This window comes from Pteropus alecto, unplaced genomic scaffold (assembly GCF_000325575.1).
Source record: "Pteropus alecto unplaced genomic scaffold, ASM32557v1 scaffold40, whole genome shotgun sequence".
Classification (NCBI taxonomy): Eukaryota; Metazoa; Chordata; class Mammalia; order Chiroptera; family Pteropodidae; genus Pteropus; species Pteropus alecto.
This window is the reverse complement of record NW_006431919.1, coordinates 1,554,251-1,566,160: the sequence shown is the minus strand read 5'-3', so window position 1 is coordinate 1,566,160 and position 11,910 is coordinate 1,554,251. Positions and strand designations below refer to the sequence as shown.

Sequence of the window (11,910 nt, the reverse complement as noted above, 5' to 3'; positions counted from 1 at the left end):
CCTGCTGGGCTCTGGTCCACAGAGTGCAAGCCAGGCAGCCACTCCCTTAGCCACTAGGACAAAGAGCAAGTGCTGGGGAAAGCTGGAGGCCTAAGGCACTGCTGAGCAGGTACCACAGCTGCCCCTCAGGACTGGGAGGAGGTGTTGCCCAACCCTCGGAAGAAAGTGGTGTGAGGTCACCGGGTCACTAGGGCATGAGTCTTTCCTAGTCACAACTGCCTGCCGGGCCCCTAGGGGCCTCTGTGTGGCTTGGTCAGCAATAGAGCTAAATCTCCCAGCCCTACAACTCACCCTCAGAGCCTCAGGTCCCTGTCTGAAGAATGGGGCTAATGATATTTATCTTTTGGGGTTGTTGGAAGAGTTAAGTGAGCTCAACACAGTGGCCAATACAGATTAAGAGCACAACACGAATTGAATGAATTCACTTATTCATTCAAGAAACATCTAATGAATGCCAACCACGTACAGGCCCTAGGCTATAGGCCTTGGGGACACAGAAAGAAGCAAATAGGCAAGTCTGGTCCTTTAGAGTTTCCATTCCCACAGGGACAACAGGAAACCAAAGAGGAACAAATTAATAAACAAGAAAGCATTTGCCACATACTTTCTTTCTACTACCCCATGCAGCCTTGGGAATACAAAAGACAACATCTCACATTTGGAGATAGCACTCACTTTTATTTCTTTTTCTTTCCTTTTTTTTCTTTTCTTTTTTTTCTTTTTTTTTTTTTTTTTTTCTTTTTTTTTTTTTTTTTTTCTTTTTTTTTTTTTTTTTTATGCCTTCAGCCCCTGGTATTCCCAGGTGGTCTCCCATCCAAGTACTAACCAGGCCTGACCCTGCTTAGCTTCTGAGATCAGACAAGATTGGGCACGTTTAGGGTGGCTTGGCCGTAGACAGCACTCACTTTTAAAGAAACTTTTACAGCTAGACTAACTCAAGCATCTGGCATCAAGGAATAACATGTGCTCACAATAAGCTAAGTTTATAGATAACTTTCAAACTTTTCCTGCTTTTGATAGACTTTCTATTTTAATACCAAATGTATTTCACTCTTCCTTGTTTCCTCGAACAGAGAACACTGAACAGAATATACTTTTCCTCAGGGATGTCATGCTCTCTATGGCCCATTAGCTTCATACTTTTATCCAGTAATGTACTCAGGAACAAGGCGCTTCCTTGTCTCTTCACTCAAAGGCCCCAAGTGGCTTTCAGTGCCACAGTCCATGCGTTTCTCTCTCTGGTGGAACCTCACACCTGCCCAGTGCCTGCAGACACATACTAACAGAACTGACTTCCTGTTTCTAATGTCACAAGGACACGAGACTTGTGACGAGACTGCCACGCTTGTAAGAATTCCATGAAATCTAAGAACTAATGGGAACTCAACAAGAAGAGTGAAGGAGAATCAGATGTGGGAGGAACTGAGTCTTGAGGGGATGCCAAGCGAAGAAAGATACAGCATGAAATTAATCTTCTTGAGTGGTAAATGCTGTAATCATTCCCCCCTCCCGCAGGGTTCTGTCCCCCCTTTACCTCCCTGGATCCCCATTTTCTTCCTCTGGAGTGGAGGCCAACCTGCCCAGTCCCTCTAGAATAAGCCACTGGGCAATGGACATGAAGACCAGTGTAAGGTGCTGGTTTCAATCTTCCTGGAAGTTGGAGGGACATTAGACCAGACACCTCCCCGCAGACACCAAGAGTCCTGAAGCTCTAAGCCCCTTCCCAGTGAGGCCAGAGCAACGCCTTGGAACAGACTGGAATCCTAACGGTGGTTTAACATTCCACAAAGACTTGCCTACTGGAAGTGTGTTCTGATAGAGAGTTCTGGAGGCACCAAAAAGTCTTTGCTTTTCTTTCTTTTGTGTACAAGGTTTATCTTGGAGACAAGGGCAATGGGCTCCGGGTGGGGATCAGTACAATCCCCTTACACTCCCCTCCCTGCCGCACACACATGTCAACACAGCTCCAAGCACAGAGACAGGGCCTCTGGAGCCAGGCAAATGGTTGATGAATTCTCTGAAAGATCAAATTGTATTTGTTTATTTATTCAGTATTCATCAAATAGTCAACAGATGCTTATTGGGGGGCGTACAGTGTGCACTGGGGGATTTGATGGTGAACCAGCTTGACAAGATCCCTTTCCTTAGGGAGCTCTGGTCTTGACCAGTTAGAGAAAAGAGTAGAGAATAAATGCGTAAACAAAGATGATCACAGGCTGGGACCAGAGTTCTGCATTTAACAAGGCTCTGGGAAGGTCAGGAATGGGGATGAACCTGCACACAGTGGACCCTAAATAAATGGATATTCCTTCTCCATGCAAATCCCCCACAAAGCAAATCTTCTGTAGCCTTGTCTTAGCTGGAGAGACAGGATTCTAAGTCTCTTACAGTATCCCTTCTTCACCACATCCCACTCACTTCCACTGAGCCCCCACCCTCCACACCGTGGCCAAGTGAAGATGCCTCCTTCCTGCTTCTCATAGCCCCCATTCCAGTTTTTTACTACATGTTCAGACACATTAGCCACAGTGCAATAATTAAGATCATGTACTCTGAAGCCAAGCAGACCTAGGTTCAAAACCCAGCTTTCCTATTATTTGCCTGGGTGATTTGGGGCAAGTTACTGATCTTTTCACAGCTTCAGTTTTCTTATTTGTCATAGTACCAACCTCACCGGGTATCTGAGGATTATACAGGATAATATAGCTGAAGGCTCTAGCTTAATACCTGGCATATACCAAGTGGTCACTAAGTGTTAGCAACATTCTATGATTACCATTAATAACAATACTAATATAAACTTTTGCTGACTCCTCATTGCCTGCCAAATCCAAACTCCTTGCCAGGACATGCAAAATTCTCCCTTTTAACTAGCTTTCCTTGTTTGTTTGTTTGCTTGCTTGCTTGTTTGTTTGTTTGGGGGTAGCTGGAGGGCAAATATAAACTCATCAGTGTGACAAAGTACAGAGTGAAGGCAGGGCATGAAATCCATCTGTAACAGACTGTGGGATCGCAGAGCAAAAAGGGGCCACTTCTGAGAGGAAGAATTAGAGGAGGTAGCACTCAAGCTGACAGTGAAGGATGCAGCTGGTGACGGAGAGGGGGACAGACGTCTCATGGTAGGGGTCCTAGTGGTTGTCTGGCATAGAGAAGGAACTGTAGGGCAGCGCCAGCACCACAAACTCTGGAGTCAGCCTTGGTCCACTCAACTGCAAAATGGGGATAACAGTGGGGATGACTTCATGGGGTTCCTCTGAGATTAAATGTGATTGTACATGCAATAATATAGCATGGGGCTTGGCAGAGTAATTGCTTGAAAGTGTTGGCAGTTGTTAACTGTTCTCATCACCATTAATGCTGGAGAATATAGCTGAAGATGAGGACAGACTAGGGACACCCAACACTGGGGTCTACGTTAAGAATATTATATTGTTCTCCGCTTGCAGCAGTGGGGACAGTGTTGCACGGTCACACAGTATTTGATGAATAGATGGATAAATAGGCGTTTGAAGCCTTGAATGCCATATCCAGGAGTCTGCTCTGCAGGTTGTACAGGGTGGACCTGCAGATGTTTTGAGCAGGGGTTGCTGTAGCTTGCAATTACTGGCAGCATGAAAGCCAGGTCATCCTCGGTGTCAAGGAGCCAGGGCAGGGCCCTCCCCAGTGTCCTGGGTACCACACTTCCCTGCAAGGAACCTGAGACCAGAAATAAAGGTTCAAGCAGCCACGTTGCCAAGGCTGTTTGCCATGGCAACATCAGGGAGCCACTCGTGGGCCGGCTACTGCAACTGCTCAGGGCCTGGTTTCTACCGTCTCTTCTCTCTCTCTCTCTCTCTCTCTCTCTGCTACATGACTATGTTCTGCCAGGCAAGCACCAGGAAAACACACGGCTGCAAAGCTTGCTGGGGAGCATCTATCTCAGCCAACAGGGTTCCCAGACAGTGGGTCCCAGACAGTTGAGTCCCTGCCACATAGAGCCAGCCCTGGCCAAGGGGACAGCAGCCAGGGGCCCTGTCCTGCCTTGGCTGGGTGATCTGAAGGCACCCCTGGTCTGCTCCCAGTCTGTTTTCTCACTCCAAAGTAAGGGCATTCAGCAAGGTAGTCTCTAAGGCACTCACACTCCCTGAAAGCTCAAATTCACATTGGTGTATTTACATCATTGTCATCGTCACCGTGGCTTCCATTTATTGAAAGCTTACTATGTCAAGCAAGGCTGCAGACATTATTTATCCTCTTCAGTTATCCCAAGAAGAACACACTATTATTTCCAGTTTTACATATGAGGCACCTGGAGTCAGAGAAGTTAAGACACCTACTCAAGGTCACCCAGATATTAAGTGGTGGACACCTGATTTAAACCCTTGGCAGTTAAAATCCAAAGCCCAGAGCTCTGAACCACTATCTGATATTTCTTCTTATCCCTTCAAGCAGCATCTAATTAGACTGTTTCTTCAAAGTCATTATTATAACACTTGCTATGGATGGATGGATTCCTCTTTCCCCAGAAGTTTAGGGGAAGGAAAAACATAATACTCTGAAAAAGGAACCTCATGGCCTAGACAAGATCAAGGACCTCAAGCTCAGGTCAGAAGATAAGCATTAGGGTTTAGATTTGTCTGTTTTAAATACTAAGGATGGTTCCTAATGACTGAGCATCTCTAAACACTTCACAGGCACATCTCCATTAGTCTTCACTAAGTATACACTACTATTAGTCCCATTACCCAGATGAAAAAACTGAGGCACAAAAGAAATCTTGTGCCAAAGCCACAGGGCTTGCCCCAAGCAGAGTTCGGTACCAGGATTGAAAGCCCTCAGCTACTTGCACAAAGAATCAGGGTGAAAGTTTGTTTTCTAAGACTGAGCAGTAATAACAGCCTTTGGGGATAATTAATCAATGGCTTTGCCATCCTATTTGTAAAAGCCACTTACTTTAGACAAGTTCTCCTACTTTAGAAACTCAGTTTTTGCCCCAAGGAAAGGGCAGGGCAGGGAGCCCAGGAGTCCAGCTGCCACCAGGAGCCTGTAGATCCTGTGCCTAGCCCAGCAATGCGACCGCAGGCCAGGTCCCACCTCTCAGCTCTGTGAACCTAGGCTGCTGACCCTGTGGCCCTGTCTCCTTCAATGAGTGGTCCTGAGCACCTAGTGAGAAAACCCATGATCAGCTGCAAGGGGAGTCAGTGGGGTTGGGTTTAGAAACAGTGAGAGCAGGAAAAACTTGCAGAGCTGGCTGGTGGACTGTACTCTGGGGTCCCACAGCCACCTTAGGCAACAGTGTATCTCCAAAGATGATATATACATCCTGTCCCTGCCCCAGAACTAAAACCACCATCACTATCACCAGCCCACCACTCCCACCCCACCCCTCTGAGTTGTGATATTGGAAAATAACTGGCCAGGGAGTCAGGGACCTGGGCCTCCTCCAGCTGGGTGGCTTCTCCTCTGTGTCTCAGTGTCTCTTCTTCTGGAAAAGGCAGGGGTAGATGCTCCCTAAGGGCCTTCCCAAGCCTGGCGGGAGAGAGAACTGCTCAGGGGCCAACATTCAAATCCCAGGTTAGACACTCACTACTGCCAAGACCTTGAGTGACTTACCCTCTGTGCCTCAATTTTATCACTTACAAAATAGGGAAAACAGAATCAAGCTTATAGTTATTAGAATACAATAGTACTCAAAAGTCTCTCAGCAGATACATATTGCAACAGTCACGGATGACATGATGTGGTATGCGGGTGGATAGCCAAGAGTGGCAACAGGCCCCAAACAGCTGAAGCTGAGTGAACCAGGCATAGGGATGCACTGTATCCTTCCTGCCACTTGCTTCTTCTGTGTAAGTTTGATGTTTTCCACAGTAAAATTTTTAAAATACAAAATTCTTTTCAGAGAACCTGATACCTAATCATATAAAACATTCTTCTGTTCAAAAACTCATCTACTTAATGGATACCCACCCCAGTGCTAGTCTAGGATAAAAATATCATTTCTTGCCCTCCTAGAGCTGTCAACCTAGTCACAAGGATAAAAGAACACAAGCAGCCCAGGATAGTAAGTGGCAGTCTCCACGTCAGTGGTAGAGGCAGAACAGTTAGCTTAAAAGGCTTTCCAGACAGGACAGATGCAAGCGGGGCCTTGACGTGCAAGTAGGCTGTGAGTACGTTATAATGGTGGGGGTGGAGATATGGGGAGGATTTTCCAGGTCATTCCATCAGCTTTTATTAATCTGTCCCTTCTCAAGAACACATGGTCTGAAGATACAAAAAAATGTCTACCCTGAAGAGGCTCAAGGTCTAGCATATTTGTTCAGTGAGGATTTTGAATGACTACTGTGTTTCAGGCACTTGTCTGTTCACTGTGGGGGAAAAAATGCTGAATGAAACAAACAAATACCCTTGCCCTTGTGGAGCTTAACAATCTGGAGTGATTTCCTAAATAACACTTAATGTGAACCGTATTAGAAGAGACGTATCTATTATTTGGTGCTTATTTAATATTCCCGGCATTGTGTTAGGTGCTTTACACACATTTTGCCATTTGATTTTCATTGACTCCTTGCAACAACCTTATGAGGGAATATTTATCTTTATCTTTAAAGATGAGAAAATGGAAGCTCAGAAAGTTTATGTGACCTACCAAAGGTATCACAGCCAGCAATTTGAAGAACCAGGACTCAAACCCAGGTAGGCTGACTTCAAAGTCAGTGCATGCTGCCACACACAGGATGCAGCTGTGCCTGGAGGTGAGAGAGAAGGCATCACCAAAACAATGGCTTGGGAGCTGGGGCCTGTGGGGCGAGTAATGGAAATGATGGAAACAGAGACAGGAGACAGAAGAGCATGAGCCTGAGCTTCCAGGAAGACAATTCATGACATTCTGGGTGGATCAGGATCCCAAAGGGAAAGCAGACAACTGAGGATAAAGTCGGGGGCCTAACTCTCCAACTTCAAGTACCTGATGGTCAGGTTAAACGTTAGGCTTTAAAAGTGCTGGGAAGCCATGAGTGACATTTGAGCAAAGGATTGACATCAGACATGCACTTTAGGAGGACTGGCCTGCCATCAGGGCCAAGGACAAGTGGGAGAGGGCAAAGCCTAGTGTGGCCAAGGTCTGTTCAGTAGTAATGCAGGAATCCGGCTGTGAATGGACAAGGACCAAGACCAGAAGAGGAGAAAGGAACGGAAGGGTCAACCCAACCCCATTGATTCTGCATCAGCTGTGTGGACAGGATGGATGTGACTACCTTGGAGGAGGACAGGAAATGACTCTGCTCATTCTCTTCCAAATGACTTTATTTGGGTTCCCTTCATCCTTATATAACAAGAAGTATAAGTCCCAGTTTTTACATTTAAAAAAAAAAAAAAAGATTGCATGGGTGGGAGTTAGCTTTCTACTTTATCCTGCCCTTCTAACGTGCTTCACAAAGAGAATTCTAAGTTTTATGAGTAGCCAGCTGATGCCCTTTTGCATACCTTATTTAATTCCCAACCCTGAGAATTAGGGCCTATTAGCCCTGTTTCACAAATTGAGAAATTGAGGCCTAGAGAAGTAGAGGAACTTCCGAATCCTGTCTCCTCTCTGCACACTGGGCCTTCATTTGCTCAAGGTGCTGGAAATACGATGACAGAACCAGAAAGGTGTCCCTGTCTTCACGGAGCTTGGAGTCAGGCGGTCTGGGAATCTTGCCCACTAATCTTGGCTCTACTTACTCAAAAGGTAGCGTAGGTAAATTGTCTTCAGCAAGTCAACAAGTTCTCTGAAAACTGTAAAATCCTCATCTATAAAATGGAGATAATAATAGCACCTAAGCCTTTGTAGAATCTTTATGAGAATGAAACATAATAATGCAAATAGAAGGCTGGGCAGAATGCATGGCATCTAGAGGATGCTCAATAAATGTTGATGATGGTGACGACGATGATGATGATGATGATGATGATGATGGAGATAGCTGTTAGCCCTGCAATGCTCGAATTATGGCCTCATTTCCAAGCCTAAGCCCCCATTTGCAAGACTGCTTCTCACTCAAAGCAGTATTCTTCCTATTATTCCAGAGAGAGAAGGAAAAGGGTGACTCACACCCTGGCAGTGGGGGAGCTTCTGGCTGGCTTATACTAGCTGGAGAGAAGAGGGCCCCAAGGTGAAGGGGAAATATGAGCCCCTGGGGCCCAGTTGCTGGGCCTTTGCCTTTCCTGGGTTTCATAGGCGTCCTGATCATCAGCACTCGTGAAGGAGCCCCAGTGAAAATGGAGCCCAGGCCTCCGATAAACAAAGCCAGTAAACATGTCCCCTTCTGGGCTCGGGTGAAGAAGTTACTCCCCCTGGTCTCGCACAAGTGAAGGGTAGGCAAAGGTACCTAGCAAAGACTGCACTTCAACCTGCTCCTACAGAGCGCTAGAACTCTGACTTGGAAAAGAAGCTGGCCCTACTCTGGGGGCTGTGGAGGCAGCAACATTTCAGATGAAATGCAAGAGAACACTTGGACTTCAAGCCATTTTCCCAATTTTCCATGTGTCGGGGGCCCTTCTCAATGCTCAGATCCAGTTTTAGAACAATGAAGGGATAGAATACCAATTGAAAAATGGACCAAGTTTACAAACACAGCATTTTATAGAACAGAACCATAAATGGCCCATAATCATAAGGGGAAAATGTTCAGCATCACAAGTAATCAAAAAATGCACATTAAAACAATAAAAATGACAATTTATTGATGAACAAACTGGTAAAAATGAAAAACAATGAAAATACCAAGAGTTATCTGGGAATAGGGAATCAGGCATTCCCACCTGATGCAGGTAAGTATGTAAATTAGCACAATCTTTCTAGAAGGCAATCCAGAAATGCGTTTACCAAACGCCTGTATAGTTCTTTTGACAGAGTAATTTCACTTCTAGAAATTTAAATGAAGGAAAGAAGATATGTGCAAAGATAGTCATTTTAGCACAGCTTACAAGCAAAAACAAAACAAAACAAAACAAAACCAAAAAAAAAAAAACCAGCTTAAATGACAATAAAGGACTGATTAAATGCATTTTGGTTCAACTCTCAATGAAATACTATATTATCATTAAGATATTATGACAGTAAGTAGGATATTTATTGATGTGAGTAGTCACAGTATATTGTTTAGGGGCGGGGAAAAAAGCAAGTTACAACAGTGTGATTCCAAGTTACAATTAATATACAAAGAATGACTCTATTTTTCTACAAAGATATAATCAATAGGAATCAATAGGAAAGAAAATAGTCTGGGAGTATACATAATAACTAATAGTGATTACCTTTGGGTAAGATTACATATTTTCAATTTCTTCTTTTATGCTTGCCAATATTTCTAACAATTCTACAATTAAATATTTTTAAATGATACAGGGTTGGACCAGATGATTTATAAAGTTCCTGCCAACTCTGACATTTCGGACATCTATGATCGATGTCTAAGTGACTTCAAACAACCCATATTTAGTATGGGCTTATTGTGTGGCCTTTGGAGCCTAAGTCATTGCCCACAGCTGCAGCCCTCTGCATTCCTCTCTCCCCATATTCACTGCCCAGCTGTCTCTCTGGCCAGCCCAGGAGCTTCCTCTGCCTGTAATTCATGTGCCTAGCCAAGAGCTGAGCAAAGGAAGTCAGCATGGTGACAGGTGCCATAGGGGCACAAAGAGATGAAAGGCACAACTCTAGCTCTTGAATCTTACTGGGACACGGTATTCACACACAAACTAAGAAAAGCAGAAGAGAAAGCAGAGCAAGCCAGGCTGGGAAGGCCTGCTAGAGAAGACCATGCAGGATGGGTAGGTGAGGGCATTGCAGGCAAGGGGCACGGCCTGAGCAAAGGTGAAGCCAATCCAAAGTCCTTTGGAATACATGTCCCAAACCTTTCCAAGAAACTTTCACAATCCTTGGTCTGCTGGATTTCTGAACTTTGGCCAGAATGGATAAAAGTTAAGTCTCCTAAATAGAAGTCCTCCCTCTATCTCACCCTGGATTAGCTACTAAAGACAACAAGTCTTTCGGATAAAGACAGTAAATTACGTTTTTATTCACTTTCCCCACCCTTTCCAAAGGGAGGGGGGAAGGGTGAAGGAGGAAATTGCAGGAACCAGACAAGGCACATGCAAACAGTGCTCACCCCCACCACCAGGCCCTTGGCTTCTCCTGCCGGCATCAATAGCCCCATTTGACAGATGGTAGATAGGAGGCTCCAAGAGTTAAAATGGCTTGCTCTGGGGTCACCCAGCCAGAGAGTGGGGAAGGCGACTCCACTCAGGCCTTCTGACTCCAAGTCCAGTGCTATTTCGAGGTAACACACAGGACCTGTAGTCAGGAGCCCTGGGTGGCTCTGTCACCCGCTGGCTGCATGGTCCTGTACAAGCCGCTCACCCTTCACAGCCTCTATCCCCAATTGTAAAATGAGGAGGCACGTGATGGCCCGCCCCGGTCCTCTTCCCACTGGGCTCTAGGAGCCTTCTAGGGCCGGCTGCAAAGCTCCCGCTATCAATTACATTTCCCAAGTTGGGCCGGCAAAAATCACCAGAAGATCCTCAGCCTGTCACGTGGTTTAAAAAAAAAAAAAAAAAAGCAAACGTCCCAGATTAACTTTCACTGAACTGCTTCTGCTGACATTTGATTACCCAATTTTCTAGTTTCCTTGGGCGAAATATCCCTACTGGGTAGGCACGCTGGGCGTCTAATAGGGCAAATAATTATTGGTGAGCAGAAGAACACTGAAGATGGAGTTAAAATCTGGGACAGTTATTGCTCTGGGTCCCTGAACCAGTCTCTGGCTATGTCAGGCCTCCTTCACCCGTATCTTAGGCAAGAGGTTTGGTGACACCAGACAAGTGCCAGGACCGAAGGCAGAACATTCCCAGGAACAACTCTGCCCCGCCTGCACCCAGTGCCTCTAGTCCGCGGCTGTCGATGGCGGGGAAGGGGGAGGTGAAGGGCTGTGGGGACGGTAGTGGTGCTGGGTCTAGGATCGACATTCTGCGTAGACCTGGGCTCAGGGAGTGTGACGGCGCCCGGTGACCGCCGCGGGAGCTCTACTGCGGTTTCGTCAGAGGTAAAAGTACGCGCTCAACGCGCGCGGCGTGTGCACACAAACACACACATCCGCGCGCGCAGCCCCACTCAGCACACACGCTCCCCCAACCCCGGTCTTGAGAAGCGCGATCGCACGCCACCAGCCCCTTCGGCCCCTGCCCGGAACCCACCCGAGCGCGCCCGCCACCGACCACGAGGCCCCGCGCCTCCCTGACGCATAGGCGTCTGCAGCGGACGAGGGCTGGTCTTCTCCGGCGTGTGGCGGGCTTCCTCTAGGCGACACCCCGCCACGCCGCGGCGCGCCATCCCAGCCGCCAGCCCGGAGTCGCCACCCGGCGTCCGCCGGGAGCTGAATGTCTCGGCTGCTGCGTCCCCTTCAAGTCGCGTCTCACGGCTCGGAGTCAGCTTGCAAGCCTCTCCCCGCCCACCCGGTCCCATGACAGCTGCTGCCGCCTAAAGACAGGCAGATTATAACAAGAAGCAAAGTTTCCCTATCAGCCCTCTCCCCCCCGCCCCCCTCCGCCTTCCCCCTCCCTTTCAGTGTTATGCAAAACGAGCCGGCACTGGCGCTCCTACTCCAGGTACCAAACTAGTCCTCGCGAGCCGCGCCCGGTTCCGCCCGGCGGCCCCTCTCCGAGCCCAAGCGTGCGCCCGCATCCGGAGTCTCATTCTGGGTTCCGCCGCATCCTCGTTCTCCCGGCTTCCCGCAGCCTGGAGCCGGGAGAAAAAGCCCTAACTGTGGGGCCAAACTTTATGCTTGCAACAGGCAAGGGGTAGGGGACGGTAAAGGGTTGGGGGGCGAGCGCGCCTTGTGCCGGCATTTTCGGTGGCCGCTTGTCTCAGCAGCACCCCCCCCCCCCCGTCTCCAA

The 11,910-nt window shown here is 47.4% G+C and overlaps 1 protein-coding gene and 1 pseudogene across 5 annotated transcripts in view; both read right to left on the bottom strand.

Annotated features, from left to right (window-relative positions):
• PPARGC1B (PPARG coactivator 1 beta) overlaps positions 1-11,910 on the bottom strand; it is a 97,164-nt gene that overhangs the window by 84,252 nt on the left and 1,002 nt on the right. The gene's annotated exons all lie outside the window — the stretch shown is intronic.
• LOC112475312 lies at positions 778-896 on the bottom strand (annotated as a pseudogene).